The 21,870-nt window shown below is 37.2% G+C and overlaps 1 protein-coding gene across 2 annotated transcripts in view; it reads right to left on the reverse strand.

Annotated features, from left to right (window-relative positions):
• Positions 1-10,738, reverse strand: part of OXR1 (oxidation resistance 1) — a 593,469-nt gene extending 582,731 nt beyond the window's left edge. Inside the window, exon 1 of one of the 2 annotated variants that reach the window (XM_056823193.1) lies at positions 9,767-10,738. The gene's annotated coding sequence lies outside the window, so the exon portion shown is untranslated. The remainder of the gene's footprint in view (positions 1-9,766) is intronic. The other variant, XM_056823192.1, reaches the window with a different exon arrangement.
• Positions 10,739-21,870: the final 11,132 nt, after the last annotated feature.

The raw sequence follows: 21,870 nt of genomic DNA on the forward strand, positions 1-21,870 counted from the left end.
ACTCGTCAAAATTATTTGGTTCTGGTTTAAAAAAACCACTAAAGTGGATAAATTATATATTTAAGGAAGAGAAGCAAGTGAAAATAACCCAAAGTTTAAAAATTGAATAAATATTAGGATATTAAGGTAAAGATCAAGCAAGTGAAATAACAAGGAAAGACAAATATGAGATTCTTGTAGATTCAACAGGACTTAGCAAACTATTGGATATGAGAGGTTAAAGTAAAGGAAGAACCAAAGACAACTCAAAGGTCTGGAACAAAGGAGACTCAGTAAATGTGGATGCCATATTGGTCCTTTTCAAAAATCAAAGCATCTAACAGCAAATCAAAAATCAACAGCAACAATAATAACAATTAAAACTAAAAAAAAGGAAAAAATATTATGGAATGTACAAGATCAGTATGCATTTGAGATCTTAGTAGTCTGAATCAGTGAACATGTCCAGAAGATAATTTGAAATGTAAATTCAGGGTTTGGAAGAGGTATTGGGGTTTTTTATGTCAATTTTTAATGCCTTGCTAAAAATTGCTTTGCCTCAGGATGAAGCAGGATGGGGTGGAAGGAAGAAAGAGTTAAATAGATGAAATAAATAAATCAGTTTTTGCTAGCATTATTTTCCCTTAGGCTAAGGAATAACTGATATTAGAGTGGTGAATTTTTAAGAAGAAAAAGATGTAACCACTTGTTGAGCATCTCACAGAAAGGAACTTTTTCCTAGGAATGGGTTGGATTAGATGACCTCTGAAGTCCAGCTGTACTTTGTATTATTAATGATTTTAAGAAGAGAATCAAAAAGAATATCCCTTCAATTAGAATTCAAAAGACCAAGATACTCATAAGGCTACAGAGGAAGAAGTAGAAATATAGCAAAGTTACATCATTGTCTTCGGATCTCAGTTTCCTAAGGGTCAAGCTTGAAAGCTGATTTCTTGCTAGGTTAGAGAACTATATAAAAATCATCTAACTGGTAGTTAGGAGTCAGAAAATTTTGGTCTCTAGTCCCTCTTTTTCTTCCCTCTATGTGCATTTGAGTAGCTCTCATCTATACAATGGGATAGGGTACTTTTCTCATATCCTTTTTGGATTACAAGTCTAGGATTTAACTTTTACATAAGAAGTTCTTTGAGCTCTATGCAAAGAAATGGACTAAGAATAGTACTGAGATCTTATTACATGCTGAACTTATTCTATTGTTCTTTCTCTTCAGTGAATTTATTGCTGTGCTACAGGCTAGTAAGGCTTGTTTCCAATATGTGTCATGTTGTCAAATTAAAATGGAAATAAACACAGGAAAATTACACAGCATCCTTAACATTCTTCTTCAGACTTCTAGAAATATTTTCTAATATTATAGGATTTTATGTGGAATCTAATAAGTATTTATGCTTTTAATGTTCCCCAACATTTTCCTTGATACAATCCAAACTTTTTGGATAAAACACTTATTTATGTAGCCCTTCCTCTCTGAGAATAAATGTGACATAAACTATCTTTTAAAACACAGCTACTTAGTAAGGGAATTTCATGCTGTTATTCCTATTATATAGATTAGTAAATCAAAATAGAATAATTAGAAGTGTCCCCAAATTAAAAAAAACAGACTTTTTCCCAAGTACTTGTGAAAAATTTCCAATGTTTTGTCATTCAGCCAGTTAACATTCATTTTATTAAGTGCTTACTATGTGCCAATATTATGCTAGGCTCTGTGAAAATCATCCTCCACTCTCTCAAATCATTTCCTCTCACTAGCTCATTGTAGAGGCACTGTCCTCTGCCCCAAAAGAAAAAAACATTTTATTGTTAAGTTAGTGTAGGGACAATGACATGGGGACAAGGATACTAGATGATTTGTCCTTGCATCTCTGCTAAAGTCCCATTCCAATGCCTTGTTGCTACAGAGGGATCACAAGCTCTCAAAAGCTTCTGTAAAGATGAGCAAACACTAGCATGTACCTGATATATCAAAAGCCTCCAAGTACTTTTCAGTGTGTCAGGGCACTTTAAAATATTTTTAGTACCAGTCAATGAATAAGGCTGCTTTCCCATGACCATCCTAGGTAAGGAAGTAGAGGCTCCTAAGCTGTAAGCTGGTTACATAATGATGAGTTATTTTGCTAAAGCAATCTATAAAACAAAGAAAAAGACAAAATGGTCCATGGTATTGCATGGCTCCCTACTGCTTCTGTAGTGATGGAGGAAATATGGTAGAAAGAAATGTAGAGAGTGCTACAGATCACAGGTTTTAGACTGCCTAAGAATATTAAACTGTACTTTAATTGGGATATCCTTGACCCAAGACCAACAAGCTGATATTCGAAAGGAAATGAGTCATCTCAGTATTGACATTCTTGCTGTGAACAAAATCAGAAGACAAATAAGTGGAAGGATTGTTTTCAGTTCACCTTAAAGGAGGCCATTGGAGGGGCTGTTTTTATTGCCAATAGTAAGGCAACAAGAAATATTTTTTGCTCAGGCCCATTTGGTCCTCTCAAATTGCAGTGCTAGTTGAATATTTTCATAAGTACCACCATGAAAATAGTAGCATGTTATATGCCAAAATAAGTTGTAGAGGATGAAGAAATACAAAATTATTGCTTAATGAGCACTTTATGAGACCCTCCAAATTAGGTCTACACTGTAATACTTGTTTACTTCAATGGAAAAGTAGTCAAAAGAAAGAATATTGGAAAACATTAGAAAAATTGCTCAGGAAGCAAAAGAAATCAAAGTCTTATATGCCTCATAGAAGCCTCACACTCATTTATCATGAACATTTTCTTGAGGAAGAGTCTAGTTAGCATGTACTGGCACATGATGAGCACTGAGTAATCACAAAAGAAAATAGACTAACTTAATCTACAAGAAAAACTAGTTAATGATAGGGGAGTAATTTCTGAATCAGCTATTAGTATATTGTCAGATCACTGACAGAAAACAAAATAAAACCAATAGCTAATCAGAAAAAATTAAAAGCTATCAAGGAGCATTTATATAGTTCCAATATGATCTATTTATAAATAAGTTATAAATACTAAGAAAAAGGATTCATATTAATGATGAAATTTATGATGAAATAAATGGACAGATATTGGCACAGATTACCACTATTTTCCAAATAAGAGGTAAATCAATCATCACAACAAAGAGACCAAAGGTACCTAGAAATGCTCTTACTTGGAAAATACTTAATCTCCTTGCCAAGTGGAGAAAAGATGTCAGTCATGGGTAACAGAAGTTTAGAATATAAATTCATTTGGGAAAATATTACAGAGGAGGAAAAGGAAAGAAAACAAGCTATGAGAATATATATCTGAAAAAGATATAGTTATAGAGAAATTTGGTTAAGGCAGATCATCCTAAGAATGATTAAAGACAAAACTGGAAAGAAACTAACAGATACATAAAAAATTTAAAAATAATCATCCAGATTTGTATAATAATTTGTCCTTCATAGATAAGAATGGTAACATTACATTTTGATTATAAAATCATGGTCTCATTGGTGCTGTATGAAGAAGTAGAAATGGTATTAGGAAAACAGAAAGAGTAGCTGAACTAGAGTATGCAAACACATACCCGTTCTGTGTTAGATATGACATAATTTTGAAATAGTTGAGGGGTCAGTTCTCAAGGAATATATGAAAGCTGAGAGAATAACAAAAAATTAGAAAAAAGAACCTTGGTAAAAATAACCATAAATTATGAGTCAGAAAATATCAATAACTGCTTACTTTGCCCAACTCTAAAAAATATATTTATGAAAACAATTACACATATTTAGAGCATCCTTGAAAAAGAGATGTGAAGGGAACAGGCAGGTTGTTCACAGATGATATCCTACAAAAGACAACAGATTTATAGTAATTAATTGACTGAGAGGTATAGAGAATACATGATCCCACAATAATTGTTCCTTATTGATTAAAAGAGAAAATAGGACTTGATAGAGCAAATTTCCAAGGTATTTCTCTCTCATTCATCTGCTAAAATAGTTCGTTTCCTTGAAAAGATGTAATAATAGGTGTGAGGTGGAACCTCAGAGTTGTTTTAATTTGCATTTCTCTAATTAATAGTGGTTTGGAGCATATTTCCATATGATTAAAGATAGTTTTAATTTCTTTATCTGAGACATGTCTGTCTCATATCCTTTGTTCAATGACTTTCCAATGATTACTATCAAATGAAGTGAGGTATAAAGCAGAAGGACATATGCTCACCAGTGTGGTCTGCTGTTCTCAGGGAGGGCATCCAGCTATTAGTCCAAATGGAAGGGATCCCTGCAAATGATCGTGTTTGAAGGTAGTTTTGGATTGATTGGGTCAAGCTTGGAACAGGGCTAAGCCTCCTAAATGAGATCCAGGATTATTCAAAATATTTTGAGTTATTCACATAGTGAAAATGTAAAGAATGAAGTTTCTTATTCTCTGGCCCACAGTACAAACACTGCAAATGCACAATAAACTGGACCTTGAAGAAAGGATGAGGCTCGTAGGTTGAACTGCATTTGAAAAATTGTACAGTACTTTCAATGACTTCATCCTCTTACTGGAAAAAGACCCATCCTTTTTAGTGAGAATTTTCTCTCAGGGATATCTTATGATTAGGATTCATTAAGTGCAACAGTTTCTGAAGAATTAAAATTACTGGTTGAGGGGCAATGATATGGTGAGCATAAATAAACCCCAGCACAATTCCAATGAAAACTGCACATCAGAAGCAGCGCAAAAGGTAAAATATGCACATTTCCAAAAGGAGGGGGAGATAACCATCATGGCCCTGTGCCTAGTAACAAATGGGATGCTTGCATGGTTCACCACTCAACAGGCCATATCCGAAGCTCCAGAGGAAGGACATTAGAACTCCAGAAGGACCCTATATTGAAGATTGATTAATTGATTGATTGATTGATTGATTGATTTGTTTTAATAGTAACTTTTATTTATTTATTTTTATTTAGAAAGTTTTATTTCTACAGAGGATTTAAAAGAAGGCATGGGCAGGAGTCACACAGAATGAGAAACCTGGAGTTGTGATGTGTACCACTGGAGCAAGTAATATTATTCACAACAACTTACAACAATATATATATATATATATATATATATAACATATATATAAGGTTAGAACTTTACATTAATTTTCCTTTGAACCTCATGGCAACTTTATGAAGTTTATACTATAGCTGGGAACAGCTAGGTGACAATAGAGAGTCAGGGAAGACTTGTGTTCCGTGTCCTGCACAAGTCACTTAACCTCTTTCTGTGTTTCAGTTTCCTCAACTGCAAAATGGAGATAAAAATAGTGATCACCTCACAGAGATGCTGCAAGGATCAAATAAGAATATTTATAAAGCACTTAGCACAGTTTCTGGCACATTATAAGCTCTCAGAAAATTCCTGTTCTCTCTCCCTTGCCCTTAGAGTCATTGAAGTAGCCTTCAGTGTTCAGCATAGCACTTTATACTCTTCAGCAACATAATGAAAATTAGATAAGTGACTGCTAAGTGGTGTAATGGATAGAGTGCTAGATTGGGAGTCAAGAAGATTCAAATTCAAATCCAGCCTCAGATACTTACTACCTGTATGATCTTAGTTAAGACCCTGAACTTCTATTTTCTCATCCAAAAATGGAGATAAAAATAGCATCTATCTCCCGGGTTATTATGGGCATAAATGAGAGATTTACAAAGTATTTTGTAAACCTTGAAGTATTAAATCAATGCTATTATTATTATTTCTTATAGTTCTTTCAGACCCTCCTTTCTAAAAATTCTGGGGGAGGTAATATTGTAAGTACCATTAAAACCACTTTATAGATGAGTAAATGAGTCCAGAGACATAATACAACTTTCTAAGGATGACACAGCTAGTAAGCGCTAAATCTGTACCTGAAATTCTGGTCTTTTAAGAATCATAATTAATAAGCTATTAGGGAACATATTTTCCTATTGTGAATGAAAGACCTAGATGAAACTGAAACTATTCCATATTCAGATCTGCACACAAAGTTCTACCTGCTCCTTATTCTTGGTCTAGCAACAAGCCTTGCTTGTATCACAAAGGTTAAATGACATTTCTTTGTCCACCCTTCAATTCCATAAGCATTTATTAGGTGCCTTCTGAGAATCAGGGGCCATCCTAGGTCCCAGGAATTCAAAGATGAAGAAATGGCACAGCCCCTAAGTTCATTCTACTAGTAGGAAGAGATATTTTACACATAGAACAATAATACAGCAATCTCAGGTATTAAAATATGATTTATTAAATATGAAAGGTCAAATAGAAGGAAATAAGGGATTCAAGAAAAGCAATATAATTTCAGTGCAAAGGCTAAAAAATCTAGGAAGACTTGAAAAAGACGTTTGAATTGGGTCTCGAAGGATCATAAAAGGTGCAGATGGGGCAGAGAGTATGGTCTAAGGTTTGTACAAATGTGCAATGCCTATAAAAAGGAAATATTAAGACACAACTGAGGTGGCAGGAAGCAGTTCGATTTGTTAGATTTGTAAACCTGACATTAATCTCATAGGACCATAGAGTCCAAAGTCAGGTTTAATGACTTCATTTTACAGATGAGGCAACCGAAGTTCAGAGATATTAAGGTATTTGCCCAGGGTTACACAAGGGGTGTCATTCACTTGCAAAAATAACAAAGTACTTAACATGCTTTCATATATAAATACTGAGTAAGAATATCCCTATAGAAAATCCAGTTAGAGGAGCTACCTACCACTATTCCAGCAACAAATGAAAGATATAAAGACTTTTGAGAAACCTCAAGACATTGGGGAAGAATGGTAAGATAAACAGCAAGGAGTCATCCAAAGTGAAATCTTTCTGATATCAGGCTTCTTCTTAGAAAAAAGCAAACATTCTGGGAGCTGGGAAATGAAGGCCCAACTATTATAGATCCTTAATGGTAAGAAAGTAAATAAGTGTCAGATTTGTAATTTTGCATTTCAAAAGTTTGATTTTTCATGTAAACAAATCACAAATGTATAATTAAAAAAATACTTCAGGTTCCTAAAATTTGTTCTATTTGATTTGTCATTGGATTTTTTTTTTAATTCTGGGGATGAAGGGAGGAAGGGAGGAAGGCATATTTGATTGATGGCTATAAATAATATAAAACCCATCTATAACTTAAGGTCTTATAGAATTGTCTAGGGTATTGAGAAGTTAAATGACTTGTCTAAGGTCACAAAGCTATAGATATTAAATTTGGAATTTTAAATCCAATTCTCAATAAATGTCCCTTCCTCTAAATTGCCTCTTTAAAAAATCGATACAGAGAAGGTATATACCTCTATTACACTGAGCTGCTTCCTATCTTCATCTGGGATATGCATTCATTTAATCCTAAAAGCCCCAAATGGTAGCAGATACCTTGTTTTTGTTGTTGTTATTATTGTTTAGTTGAGTGATTTGGGGACATTGGGAATAAGAACAACCCTAAAAATTGGGGCCCAAGTTTCTTTATTGATACCAAATCAGATTCTGAAAAGGCAGAAGGAACATGCCATCTAATCTCATCTTCTAACAACTACACCCCCATAGCATCCCTAACAGGGGTAAAAGAGGCTTTTTTGTGCTTTCCATGAGAGTGTGCCATCTCACAAAGTAGAGCATTCTGTTTTCAAAGAACCTAAAGAGTCTTCCCGGAATCTTAATTTACTTTTGTGTAACTATATCTTGTTCTGCCCTCTGAAGCTACTCCTATTTTAAAGTTGCCACTATATGTAATTTTCTCTCTGCTAAGCTTGTGTGACTTCTTCAACAAGTCCTCAAAACAACATGGTTTTCAAGTCTTTTATCAGCTTGTAAAGGCTGTTCTGAAAAAGTAGAGTCCAGAAGTAAATACTCTAGCTGATACCTACCTAGTACAATATATAGCAGAAACATGACCCCACCTTGTTATGAGCACCACATTTAAATGAGAAGTTTCCTTTCTAATAATGTTTTCTTGGGTTTTGGAGGAAGGTCACTAACCATCTGGAAGAGCTTTACTGTGTATAAATCCTTCTGGGTGGAAAGATTGTGCCAAGTCTGAGGGTTCTTTTTTGGGGGGAGGAGGTAAAGTAGAGAAACAGAAGGCCTGGGGACAGATAGAACATATCCAAGTATCACAGTCTCAGTTTAGGTCTCTTCCCTTCTGTGTTGAGTACATGTAGTGCCTGTCAAAGAATCAATAACTATAGTCTCCCCTCAGCTTCACTGGCTCTTAGGAATAGAATAGGAGGCAAGCCCTGGAAGCCTGGTCTTTACACATCTGAAGCTCTATCACAACCAAGGATCCTTGAAAGAAAAGATTATGAGTGATGAGCAGAGAGCTGCTATTTTGTAGTTTCTACAATAAAGTGATCAATTTCCAGGTGTCTGCTTGCTTTTCTGTGAATGTGTTTCAGGGGGAGAGAAGAAAGGAAGGAGTGAGCTGAGGAAAAGATGGTAGAAATATATAAAAGACATTATGATGCCCTATCCTAGCACCTCATTGACATGGTGCAGCAAATGGATCCAGCCAGACCCACATATACTACAACTTGAGAATTATGCCACAGAGTCCAGCCCCTCAGCAGCTGAAAAATCAAGAATCAGCATGAGGATCCTGGTAATTAAAAACTAAATACTACCCCTACCATACCTTCAAAGACTGAGGGATTCCAAGGAGGAGGTGGCATAGCATCACCTTTGCAAATGACAACATTGTCATCTCTTTCAAAAACAAGTTAAAGGGGCCCTGTACAGCATTAACAGACCTGGCAGTGAATCCAGTTGTGGCTAAACTGGTCTGGGTAACCAGAAGAACAAGGCAGAAAGGCACTGTTCAGAACAAACACTAGGTGAAAATTCAAGGGGAGGTGGGATCTTCTTTCTTGCCTCCAGCCTGCCATACCTCTCATCCAGTCTACTTCATTACCTTTTTGAGCATCCAACCTCCTTCTTCCTCACACTCACACCCACTTCGCATGTGTTTTCTACTTCATCTGCTTTCCAAATTCCAAACTCATTTTCCCCTCACCTTGGCCAGTTCTTATCACCTATGCCCTTAGGCAACCCTGATTTTCCCCAAACCTCTCTCCATCAGTCCCACAAAGCCAGTCGCTAGTCTGAAATCCTAGCTGTCCCCCATGATCATTGCTTAGCACTTAGTCCCTTCTCCCAGCTTCCTTTGCTGGGATTTGGGTTTACATTTCCCACGTTGTTCCTCATCCATTTTCCCCCTGAAATGTCCCTGCACCTGTTCACCCAGCCACGGACCTCCAAATCCGGCTTCCGCGGCTTCTCCCCGCTCCGGTTGATATTCAGTCCTTTACCTTTCCTCCAGGTTTCCTTCTGCCGCTCCTACTGCCTAGGCGCCCCGTCTACGACCCTGTTCCTTTACCCCGCACAGATACACTCCCTGTTTTGCCCCTTCTCTTTTCCAGTAGCCCTTCTTCTCTACCATCCTTCCCCTGGCTCCCATGCTCCCTTCCCCCTTCCAACTGTTTTCCTTCCTATAGAACCAGTCTTCCTTCGTCCCTTGCTGTCCTTCCCAATCCCCATCAGCGCTCCAAACTGGCCAAACTGCTCCCAGAGCTTGGAGAAGGACCGGGGTAGAGGGAGGAAGTGGAAAGGGGGAGCGCGGAGCAGCAATGCCAGCTCTTCAGTCCGCCAGCCGCGCCTCCTCTGCCGCAAACCCGGGCATGCATCCATCTGCTGTAGGGCACGGGACTCACCCGGCTGCCAAGCCCTCGCCCCACCACCCAGCAACCTCAGAAACTTACTTGCCGGTCGCTGGGAGGTGGAGGTGGAGGCGGCGGCAGCTGCGGCTGCGGCGATTGCGCCCCTCTTGGCTGGGTGAGGTGGAGCGCAGCGCACTCCCTGCGCTCCTTCAGGCCCCTTCCCAGTGAATGGGATCAGCTTGACGCATCCTCGCTCTGCCCCCGCCGCTGTGGCTGCCGAGCACATCTAGACATGCTCAGTTTTCTGACCTTCTCAGTGTGGAAGCTACCAAGAGCTGCTGGGGGAGGGGGGGGGGGGCGTAGCGGAAAGGGGAGGTAGTGGAGGATTGGCAAGGCTGATGTGGAAAGCAAGAGAAGAGCCACGGAGAGGAAACACCGATCCGGATGCTGCCACAGCTGAGAGAGGGAGCGAATGGGCGAGCTAAAAATAGTTCCTGCGGAAAGAACAGCTGGAGCTTAAAAGGACACAGCAGAGCGCTCGCCTCCTTCTGACGCGGTGCGGAGCCCAGAGCTCCAGGCTGCCTCTCTGACCCAGGAGACCGGGAATGTTGGGGTTTGCTGAGCCCTGGGGAGAAATTTGTGCCCGGGTTTCAGGACCCTTCAACCCCAAGTAGAAAATAAGCTCAACGAAACCCTCCTCCCACCTACCCCAGAAACTGCCTTTCTGAAAAGCCTACACTAGAATGTGTAGACACTTAGCCCCTGCTCAGACTCTCTCTCCTGTCAGACTGCCCCAGATCATCCGCACAACATATTCAGGGTGCCCAGTCACTGACATATACCAAAATCCCCCGGAATTCCCACCCGCGTCGATAAGGGAACACGGATGAGCTGCGGGCATTGCAGAAATCGCAGCTAAATCCTATCCTCACAACTGCGCAGACCAGCTCAGCTATTGGAGTCACATAGGAACTGGACTACCCAGCCCTTCTTCCCTAGCTGGTAAGGGGAAAAAGAGAGGTCTGCTTCAGGCCGGGTTTGAAACCTGAAATGAGGTGGAGCAGGGCAGTTGCGTGGCTGGTTGTGGAAGGGGGATGTTAGGAAATACTATGACTCCCTTTAGTGGAGGCAGAAGCTGTAACAGTCTGCAGATCATGAGTCTGAAGTCCACCCGTGATTTTACCTCGTTCATTCGTGCACGAGCACACGAACACAGACACAGACACACAGACACACAACCCGATATACAATTGTTAATTCTCTGGTAACTGACCTATAAATTGAATTCCCCTTTCTTTTCTCTCTCCTCTTCCCATCTTCTCCTTTTCCTTCCCCTCTCCTATCATGCAATCTTCAAAAACAGAAACAAGGCTTACTGAAAGGACCACTCATATATAGCTAACAGTTTGATTCCACAGTTGAAACCTATTATGGTAAAATCGCAGGTTTTTGAATCATGTTGATTCTTGCTTAAGACATTCCTTCATGAAGATCGACCCTGTCACCTATCTGGTCACTACATTTAACTCATTAAAGCACTCATTAAAACAAAACAAAATAAAACAAAACAAAAATCTCGTGATCCCTTGTGGAAGCATTCATCTTTCCTCTGAAAAACAGCTATTGAAATGAAACGAGAAGACCTGGATTCAAATCTTGGCTTTGTGACCTTGGGCAAGTAACTCAATCTTTCTGTGCCCCAATTTTCTCATCTGTAAAATAAATCCTCCTCTGGCTATTTGATAATTTTTCTGTAGAGGTTAAATGTATTAATATGTCAAAACTTTATATTTCTCCAATTACTCATTTGAACTTTAATAATAGAAAATGTGGGCAATTTATAGTGTGAGGTTTTTATAGATTAAGGCATTTAAATGTAGTTTTTATTGTTGCAAACTTTCAATCTCACAAGTGAGGGAAATGTCTGAAATCAAAAGTAGCTCTTTCTAAAGCTAGTACTCAAGAACTTTATAATTCCGTTGACTTGGTGGTACAATAATCAAGTCTAACATGTTAAAAAGCCTTTATTATAGTTTTTCCCATTCTTTATCTTAATTTAAATATAAATATTGTTGTTAATGGTTTAATGATAATGGACTGACCAGTCCTGGAAGCTTGTACAGATATTCTCTGACTACTTCAGGACTTCAAGAATATGCAGGTCTAGTTTCAGTTGGAGACAGTGTAGAAACTTGGGAGAAGCTGTTTTCTAGCCATGATGATTTAGAGATTGGTGTTGTGTGCTGATGAAACATTTTCTAGTTGACTGCAGAGACTGAAAAAAACAAACAACAACATTGACTCAGTAGTTTCTGAGCCTGAAATGGGTGGCTGGCCCATTTCTCAACCTCTTTTCTTTTGCAGTTGTGAGAAGGCAGAATGACTTTGAGCTACCTCATTGGCTGGGATCCTGTTTGATGAATGCCATCAAACTTTTCTCCTAGATGGCCATGGTGGCTATGAATACATGGCTACTTCTGCTTCTTTGTGTTTATTCTTTCTTGAACTTAGGTGAATGAATATTCTGAAATGGGAATACATTTATGTGATATTTGTATGTTCATTTTTCTTTGAAAATTTTCTAGAATGATGAAAACACAGTCTAGCAAATGTACATAAGACCAGCAAATACTGATAAACAAGTTAGATGAAACTTTCTTTTGTTTACAAGCTCATGCTTCTTTTTCTGCCTTTTTCACAAAAACTTGATTGGGTGGAATCAGCATGCAAATGATTAAGAAGTATTAATAACAGTATCTTTAAGTTATAGAATGAAACCTTATAGTCAATAAAGTGCTTTAATATCTGTGACATCTGAATGTCATAACAATCCTGTGACATAAGTAAAGCAGGTTTTGTTATTCTTATTTGACATACTAAGAAACTAAGACCCAGAAAGATTAAGTGATGAGATAGTGGTCTGGGGAACCTGGGACTGAAACTTGTGTCTTTCTGAAAAGATAACCAAGGATACCTCATGAATGCCTAATAGACAAGATAGTGCTTTGTAAATCTTATCCAACAGAAAACTTTTATAGTAATTTTATTTACACAAAGATTTTCTGTTGGCATATGGTGGAATTCCTTTAGAGCATAGGGACCTGACCAAGTACATAAAAAGGATAGAATATACTGTAAGCAAACCAAGTCTGAGCAAAATTCCAGAGAAGCCACTGTCATGGCCTTCAGCAACTTAATAGACTTCTACCTAAAAAGTCCATAGTTAACTATACATTGACTCTTTGATCTTCGATATCGTCTAGTTCAACTCTGTTGTACATATGAGATGCATCTGGACTCTATGTAAATTTTATAGAATTGGAGGTCTACTACAATTACATGAAGCCTAGGTCACATCATTAGTCTACTGCTCAACTCAATATATTCATTATAAAAATGAAGTTTTTTCTGATTTTCAAAATAACATAGTAGCATGTTTGGAAATTTCCCTATTAACTAAAATCATTACATCTGTCTCATTAAATGAGTCATTCTGGGCTCATCCCTCAGATAATTTATTATTATTTATTTAACAAATTGGAGAAGCCTTTTTCCAAAAGCAGTTAATTCTTTCTACCTCTCCTTCCCCCCCCCCCCCATTCTCCTTCCCTTCTTCCCTGCCTTCTCTCTCTCTCATACAGGTACATATACCTATTCTTTTTTTGCTCATATACATAAACATGAATCTCTTAGACTTAAATACAAACATTATCAGCTATACAATTTGCTAACAGTGTAACTAATAATAGAATAACAACAAATCACAATATTTTTAATCATCATTTGAAACTTCTCCTCACTTCTGAAACAGAATCCCACCATTCAGTTCCAAGGATGGCAGCCAAAGTCTTTCAAGAATCCTCTTACTTATTCACAATATAATTTAACACAGTCCTCTCAGGGAACAAGTTATTTCTCTTTTACCTCTTACAACCTTTCTAAACCAGAACATCTAAAACAGTTAAATGCTATAGTCTGCTCAAAGAATTCTCTTTATTATGTTTCTTCTCAACATGAGAGTTAAAAGCTTTCCCAGGAAATAAGCTTTTCTTCTCTATTCCTTTTCTATCTTATAGTTTCTTTCAAGCCATGACTGTTAACATTTCTCTTGAATGACAATTAAGCAGCCAATCTTTCAAAATTCTGTAATCTCTTGAAGATCCAATAACAGCATCTATAATATTTGTAGAAGGGGTTATTGCAGTTGTTATTACACTGTATTTTATAATGTTATAAAATATAAGAGCTAACTGATACTTGGATTACTTACATGAATGGAAAAATAGGGGAGTGAACTTGCATTATGGTATAGAACAGGTATAATCAAATTTAAAGAACTCAGGAGCAAGCCTTCTTAATTCTAGTGCATTCCTTCTGTTAATTATTTCCTATTTATCCTGTCTTGGCTGTTGGAATAAATTGTTCTCATATGCCTATTCATATTGTTGGGACAGATATTCCCCCAATTAATTGACAGGTTTGAAGACTGACAGACACTGTTTATCACTTAGAGTTTGACCAGGTATCAAAGACACTAAGGTCATCTATCGCATCTTGAGTCAATATAAGTCATCCTGAATTTTTTTGCCACTGAACTTTGATGACTGAAAGATTGTGTGAGGCAGATAACTTGGAGCAAATCTGCTTCACTTAAATCCAATTCAATATCCATTATGTCATTCATCCTCTTTGAAAACAAAGGATGAACAACAAAAAATTTATTCTGCATATAATATCTCGTTGATGTATATTTGTTTCCCAGTTGTTTCCCCTATTAGATTGTGAGCTTTTTGAAGGAAGAACTTGCCTTTGCGTCTTTTTGTATCCTCAGTGCTTAGCACAGGACTTGGCACCTAGTAGGCACTTTCTGGTTAATTTAATTCAACCTTTTTACAACCTCTTCATATTGCTAATTCCTTCTTACCTTTATTTATCCCCACTTAATATTTTTCTGTACTTACTCTTGTAAATTTTCAAATAAATATGGATAAAACTACCATCTCTTCCAATCTCTGACTTCTGGTATTGTAGGCAAAAATCTAAGAAACCAAGAGGGAGGAGAAGAATGGATTAGGGGGTGATGATATAAAAAAAAAAAAAACTAGAGCTGGATATTTTTGTACTCTTAGACATATTTGACAAAATCACAAAATAAGACTAGATTCTAGGAATTCTGATTTCCAGCTTGCTATTCTAGGTTTGGTTTTTTTTTTTGGTAAAATTACAAGTCATTTATATATTGTTTGTATCCTATGTCTTCTAATTCCCAAATTCTTGTTTTTTCTTAGTTTCAAAATATCTCATGCATAATTAGGAAAAAGACTCATACAAGAATATTTATAGCTATGCTCTTTGTGTTGGCAAAAAAATTGGAAAATGAGGGGATGCCCTTCGATTGGGGAATGGTTGAACAAATTGTGGTATATGTTGGTGATGGAATAGTATTGTGCTCAAAGGAATAATAAACTGGAGGAATTCCATGGGAGCTGGAATGACCTCCAGGAATTGATGCAGAGCAAAAGGAGCAGAACCAAGAGAACATTGTACACAGAGACTGATATGCTGTGGTACAATCAAATGTAATGGACTTTTCCATTAGTGGCAATGCAGTGATTCTGAACAAATTGGAGGGATCTACAAGGAAGAAAACTATCCATATTCATAGGAAAAACTGTGGGAGTAGAAACACCAAAGAAAAACAACTGCCTGATCACATGGGTTGAGGGGAAATGGTTGGGGATATAGACTCTAAATCAGTGGTTCTCAACCTTTCTAATGCCGTGACCCCAAATACAATTCCTCATGTTGCAATATAGTTCCTCATATTGCGGTGACCCCAAACCAAAAAAATTATTTTGGTTGCTACTTCAAAACTGTAATTTTGCTACAGTTATGATTCGGAATGTAAATACCTGATATGCATTATGTATTCTCATTGCTACAAATCAAACATAATTTAAACATAGTGATTAATCACAAAAACAATATTTAATTATATGTTGAGAAATATTAATCCAGCAGGAGGCAGCCTGAGTGCTGGGGCGGGAGGCAAGTCCTGCCTGGGGAGGGGGTCCGCAGACTCTGCCTTCTTCTTCCTGTCATTTCCCTCCAGCTTGAGCTGAGGCTTCACTTTACTGGGGTTACTCGGCTCCATTATCTGCTCCAGGAGTTATCTGCTCCAGGACTCTTTCTTAACCCCTCCAGAGCCAGTGCCCAGGTGCTCTCTCTGGGCCTCTGTTTGAGTCTGGTCTCCAGGCAACAGGGTAAATCCATCGCCCCTCATAGGGGCAGGGCTGCTGATAAGTAACTAATATTAGTACAATGTGCATACAGCAGGGTCCCCATTCTTTCTGAGATCTTGCTGTAAAGTAGCACAATTTCTCAGTGGCCAAAGCCATTGGAAATATGTATTTTCTGATGGCTTTAGGTGACCCCTGTGTTTTGGTTGTTTGACCCCTATTGGGGTCATGACCCACAGGTTGAGAACCGCCACTCTAAATGAACATCCTAGTGCAAACATCAACAACATGAAAATAAGTTTTGATCAAGGACACTTGTAATACCCAGTGGAATTGATGTCAGCTATGGGAAGGGTGGGGGAAGGGAAGAGAGGGAAGGAATATGATTCTTGTAACCAAGGAATAATGTTCTAAACTGACTATATAAATATATAAATTAATTAAAAACAAAAAACAAAAAACAAAAAAAAACCCACAAAATATCTCATGCAGTTATCTTCTCCAAAGTTTCTCTAGGAATACTTAGTTCTGAAAATTATAGTCTCTGATAAGATGCCAGTCTAATTCAATTTCTCAGTAGCATCTCCATGTTCTTACTTTGTCTTTGGGTGAAGTATGAAGAAAACTTAGAAAGGCTACTTAAACTGGCTAAATTAGACATCCTTTCCATATACCTCCCATTGGCTATCTCATGTCCCCTACTTCTGAAGATCTCACAGTTTCTTGTCATTAATATCATTGGCACTTTTAAATGTCTGGACATCAGAAACTGATCTGATTTTATATATGAAAATGATGTTAAAGGAGATACATCATTACTACCTGTTTTGTCACAGTATCCTAAGGTCCATCAGACATTTACATTGGGACTTAGAGAGCTAAAACTTTCCATATGTGTTGTCTCCCCCCATTATACTGAGAGCTCCTGGAAAGTAGAGACAGTTTTACTTTTTAATTTGTATTCCCAGAACTTAGCATAATGCCTAGCAATGTGCAGTAAGTAAATCCTTTCTTATTATTTATTCAAACTGATACACAAATGCTTTTTTCAAAGAGTCCCTAAAAGAATTTTAGAGAAAGTATGATGTGATGCAAACAAAACAAAACAAAACAACTAACCGACTAAAAGAGCAAACACTGAACACTAAATGCTCAAACATTGGATTTAAATCAAAGGACCTGAATTTGAATACTGAATCCATGCACTTACTTGATGTGTGTCATTGGGCAAGTAATTTTACCTCTCTAGGTTTAGATTTCCTCATTTATAAGATGAGGAGATTGGACAAGATGATTTCTAAATAATCTTCTGGACATAAATTGGATGATCCCTATTTTCTCCTGCTTCCCTTCCCAGGCTTTTTTATTTTTTGGAAAGTTTTATTTAATTAATTAATTTAGAATGTTTTTCCATCGTTACAAGATTCATGTTCTTCCCCCCCCCCCCAAATCCGTCCCATAGCTGGCATGTAATTCCACTAGGTTTTACATGTATCTTCGATCACCACCTATTTCCATATTATTGATATTTGCACTATGGTGATCGTTTAGTGTCTCCATCCCCAATCATATCCCCATTGAATCATGTGATCAAACAGTTGTTTTCTTCTGTGTTTCTTCTTCCACAGTTCTTCCTCTGGATGTGGATAGTGTTCTTTCTCATAAGTCCTTCAGAATTGTCCTGGGTCATTGCATTGCTGCTAGTAGAGAAGTCCATTATATTTGATTGTGCCACAGTGTTTCAGTCTCTGTGTACAATGTTCTCCTGGTTCTGCTCCTTCCACTCTGCATCAATTCCTAGAGGTCGTTCCAATTCACATGGAAACCTACCAGTTCATTATTCCTTTGGGCACAATAGTATTCCATCACCAACATATGCCACAATTTATTCAGCCATTCCCCAATTGAAGGACATCCCCTCATTTTCCAAATTTTTTCTACCACAAAGAGTGAAGCTATAAATATTTTTGTTCAAGTCTTTTTCCCAGGCTTTTTTTTTAAACCCTTACCTTCCATCTTGGAGTCAATACTGTGTATTAGCCCCAAGGTAGAAGAACGGTAAGGGCTAGGCTATGGGGGTTACGTGACTTGCCCAGGGACACACATCTGGGAAGTGTCTGAGGCCAGAATTGAATCTAGGACCTCTGGTCTCTAGGCCTGACTCTCAATCCACTGTGTCATCCATCTGCTTCCCCCAGGCTTTTTTAAAGGGACAAAATATATAAAATTGTGTGGAATATTAGGTTCTCATTCAACCTAGCCTAGTTTTTGTAAAAATTAGAATACTGAGGACCAATAAAATTACATGACTTGACAAAGATCATGGGGTCAGAGGAGAATCAGAGTTAGAACCTTATTTTCTCCTCTTTAGTGACAAAACCACACTGGGGCATGCCCAGGAGTTAAGGATAGGTTTTGGTCTTGTGATAAATATTTCTGCTGTCAACTTAAATATTCATTTTGGACAACTACATTGGCTAGGGATCATATTATCAGGCCTGGGCTTCCCTATGAGTAAAAACAGATATCTGCCCATCCCTCCTGTACCTAGCAGAATGAATCCTAATATAGTAGTTGGAGTTCCTAGGAAATTAGCAAAAATAAATGCATTTTCTTCCTTTTTTTTAAGAAATGCATTTTTGAAAGTCTTTCTCCCTATTTACTGGCCAAGTGATCATTAGTTCTGTGCTCAGGCATAACAAGTACACCATCTTCATATTTTGTTTTATCTTTCTTATGTTATTTCAGAACCAAACCTGTTTTGAAGTGGCACACATAAAAGTTTTCCAAAATTCTATCCTAGTTGAAGCCTCTAGAAAATGTCTCTTTAGAAAAAGAATTAATTTTGTAAGATGTCAAGATTGGAAAAGCTGGTTCTGGAAGCAACTGAAGTGAAGGGAGCAAGTCATAGTTCCTAAGATTTAGGATTTGGCTTGTAACAGTGAAAGAGTAAAAAAGAAGGAAAACCTTCTGGAGAAGTTGTTTTAGGGCATTGTGAGGAAATACAGTTCAGGATCTTCTGGTTACATTTCTTCATTCTCTAAGGACTGTGGGTATAATGCCCTCATATTATCAGGACAGTTAAATTACAGGAAGTTATCAACAGAATTTCCACAGAGTCCTTAGAAAGGGAAGTTTACCAAGGGCATCTAATTCTACTTCATCTGGATTCAACCTATATAGCAATTCACTTGAGAATTCTCCCCCTTTTTCTCATGGGCAAAAAAAGAAATCCAAGCATCTAATTAAACAAGGTTTCCTCATATCAGTTGCATAGTCCCACTGGGCTTGAACAATTGTACTAGTATGAAAACTCAATAGTACAGTGAGACTTTGTGAAGACTACAGGAGCATTGTTACTAACAAACAGTTCTTATGTCCAGTCCCTGAAGCCAGGCAGTCCCTTGCTGTTCTTGCTAGGGGAAAAATCTTTGTGAAACTTGACCTTTCTCAAGAAAAGCATCCATAGTTTGGTGAATGTCCCAGGCCAAATACTGACTGCTATTTAAATTCAAGATCAAGGTTCATCTCCTCTGTTGCCTTCCTTCTTATAGTGTCCTAATATTTTCTACTGCAACAATGACAACAACAATAACATTTATATAATGCTTTATGATATACAAAATGCTTTATATTTGTTATCGAATTTGATCTACCGAATAACCATTTGAGGTAGATGCAATTATTATTGTTTTACAGAAGAAGAAAATGAGACTGAGATATTTTAAGTAACTTGCCCAAAGTAGTATCTGAGACAAGATTTGAATTCAGTCCTTCCTGCCTCCAAGTCCATCACTGGACCCATTAAGCCACCTCGGTGAATTATCAACAACCTATTGGACATTTTAGGGGCAACCAGGCCTGGAGTAAGAAAAATATAACTACCTGAGTTCAAGTTTAGTCTCAGATACTTACTAGCTGAATGACCCTGGTCAAGTCACTTAATCTTCTTTGCCTCTGTTTCCTCATCAGCAAAGTGAGCTGGATAAGGAAATGGCAAACCACTCTAGTATCTTTGCCAAGAAAAGCCAAAATAGGGTCCTAAAATGTTGGATTTGACATGTCTGATTTATTTATCAAAAAATAAAATATACAATAACCAAATAAAAAATAAAATACCAAATGCTATTTGACTAAATGAATGACAGTGACTCAATTGCCAAAGTAATTTTTTCCCCTAAAATATAGGTCTGATCATATTATTTCCCTACTCAATGAACTCAAGTGAATGAACTCAAGAACTATTGCATTTTGTGTCAACTACAAACTTCTCTGTTCAGTATTTAAAGCCTTTTACAAATTAACCCCAACTTCTTTTCCAGCTCTCTTATACACAATACCTTCTAGTCAAACTGGCTTTGTTGTTACTCACATACTGTTCTCAAGTCTTCTATCTCTATTCTTTTGCACTAGTGGACTCCAGCACCTGGAATGCACTTTTCTTGTCTTTATGTCTTGAAATTCCTTATTTTCTTCAGAGCTCTCCTCAAGTACCACCTTTTACAAGAAGGCATGCATGATTTCTCCCAGCTCCTAGTGCCCCATTTCTCAAAGTTGCCCTTTATTTATTTTGTATAAATCAATATATATTTATTTATGTATGCATTGTCTCCATGATATGATGCAAAGTCATCAAGGGAAAGAATTATTTCATTATTGTTTTTATATCATCAGTTCCTAGGATAATATGTAGTACTTAATACTCATTGATTGGTGATTTTTTCCTCTTTGAAATCTTATTGACTTTTTATGTTTGCCCTTCATATGATATTATTAAACTTTTCTGGCCAATCATAGATTTGGGGGCTCTCACTGTTTTTTTTTATTCCAGTTTTTCTTTTAGAGAAGGAAAGGAAAATCAATAGCATGAAATCAATAGCATATTTTTACTTTTTCCATATTATATCTTGATACAATTTTTAATGTTTCTTTTCTGATGTTTTGCAATCTATGTTCTCTTCTTTCCTCCCATCTCTCCCTCCTCCTCAAAAGGCAGGTAACTTGATATAAATCATTCATATATTCATACAATACATATTTCCATGTTCATCATGTTGTGAAATAACCTACATATCGCTTCTACACTAGAGAAGAATTTATGGAAATAAAATGAAGAATGACATGCTTCAATCTGCTTTAAGACTCGGTCTGTTCCTTCTATAGTGATGAATCTTTTTTTTTTTGTCATGAGCATACTGAATTCTTTAAGAGAAAACAAAGTATCATGAAATGAAAGAATTAAAAATCTTTTCTTTTATAATATATGATATTTTTCCTATTAAAAAAGTTGTTTTTTTTGGTGCTTTTTTTAAGGCAATGGGGGTCAAGTGACTTGCCCAGGGTCACCCAGCTAGGACATGTCTGAGGTCAGATTTGAACCTAGGACCTCCCATCTCTAGGACTGACTCTCAATCCACTGAGCCACCCAGCTGCCCCCAAAAATGTTTTGTGGGGACACTAATACCCCACTGTTGGTGGTATTGTAAACTGATCCAACCATTTTGAAAAGCAATTCAGCATTATGCCCAGAAAGCTATAAAACTATGAATAACCTTAGATGCAACAATAGTAGTGCTGGGTCTATTTCCCAAGGATATCAGGGAAAAAGGAAGAGAACCTACACATTACAAAATATTTATAGTAGCTTTCTTTGTGGGGAGCAAAGAACCAGAAATTAAGGAGATGTTCATCAATTGTGGAATGGCTAATTAAACTGTGGTATATGATTGTGATGGAATAAGAAGGTGCCATAAGAAGTGATGAGAAGATTAATTAAAAAGAACTTGGGAACTACATGAAATAATGAGAACTGAAATGAGTAGAATCAAGAGAACATTATATATAACTATAAATTTAATATGTGAATATTAATTTGTGAATACACAGAGGACATAATCTATATTTTGGCAGATGATATTTTCTGTGGTATGTGGAGTGGAGAAAGGCTCTGAATTTTAAAAAATTTAA

Source organism: Monodelphis domestica, chromosome 3 (genome assembly GCF_027887165.1).
Source record: "Monodelphis domestica isolate mMonDom1 chromosome 3, mMonDom1.pri, whole genome shotgun sequence".
NCBI classification, from domain to species: domain Eukaryota; kingdom Metazoa; phylum Chordata; class Mammalia; order Didelphimorphia; family Didelphidae; genus Monodelphis; species Monodelphis domestica.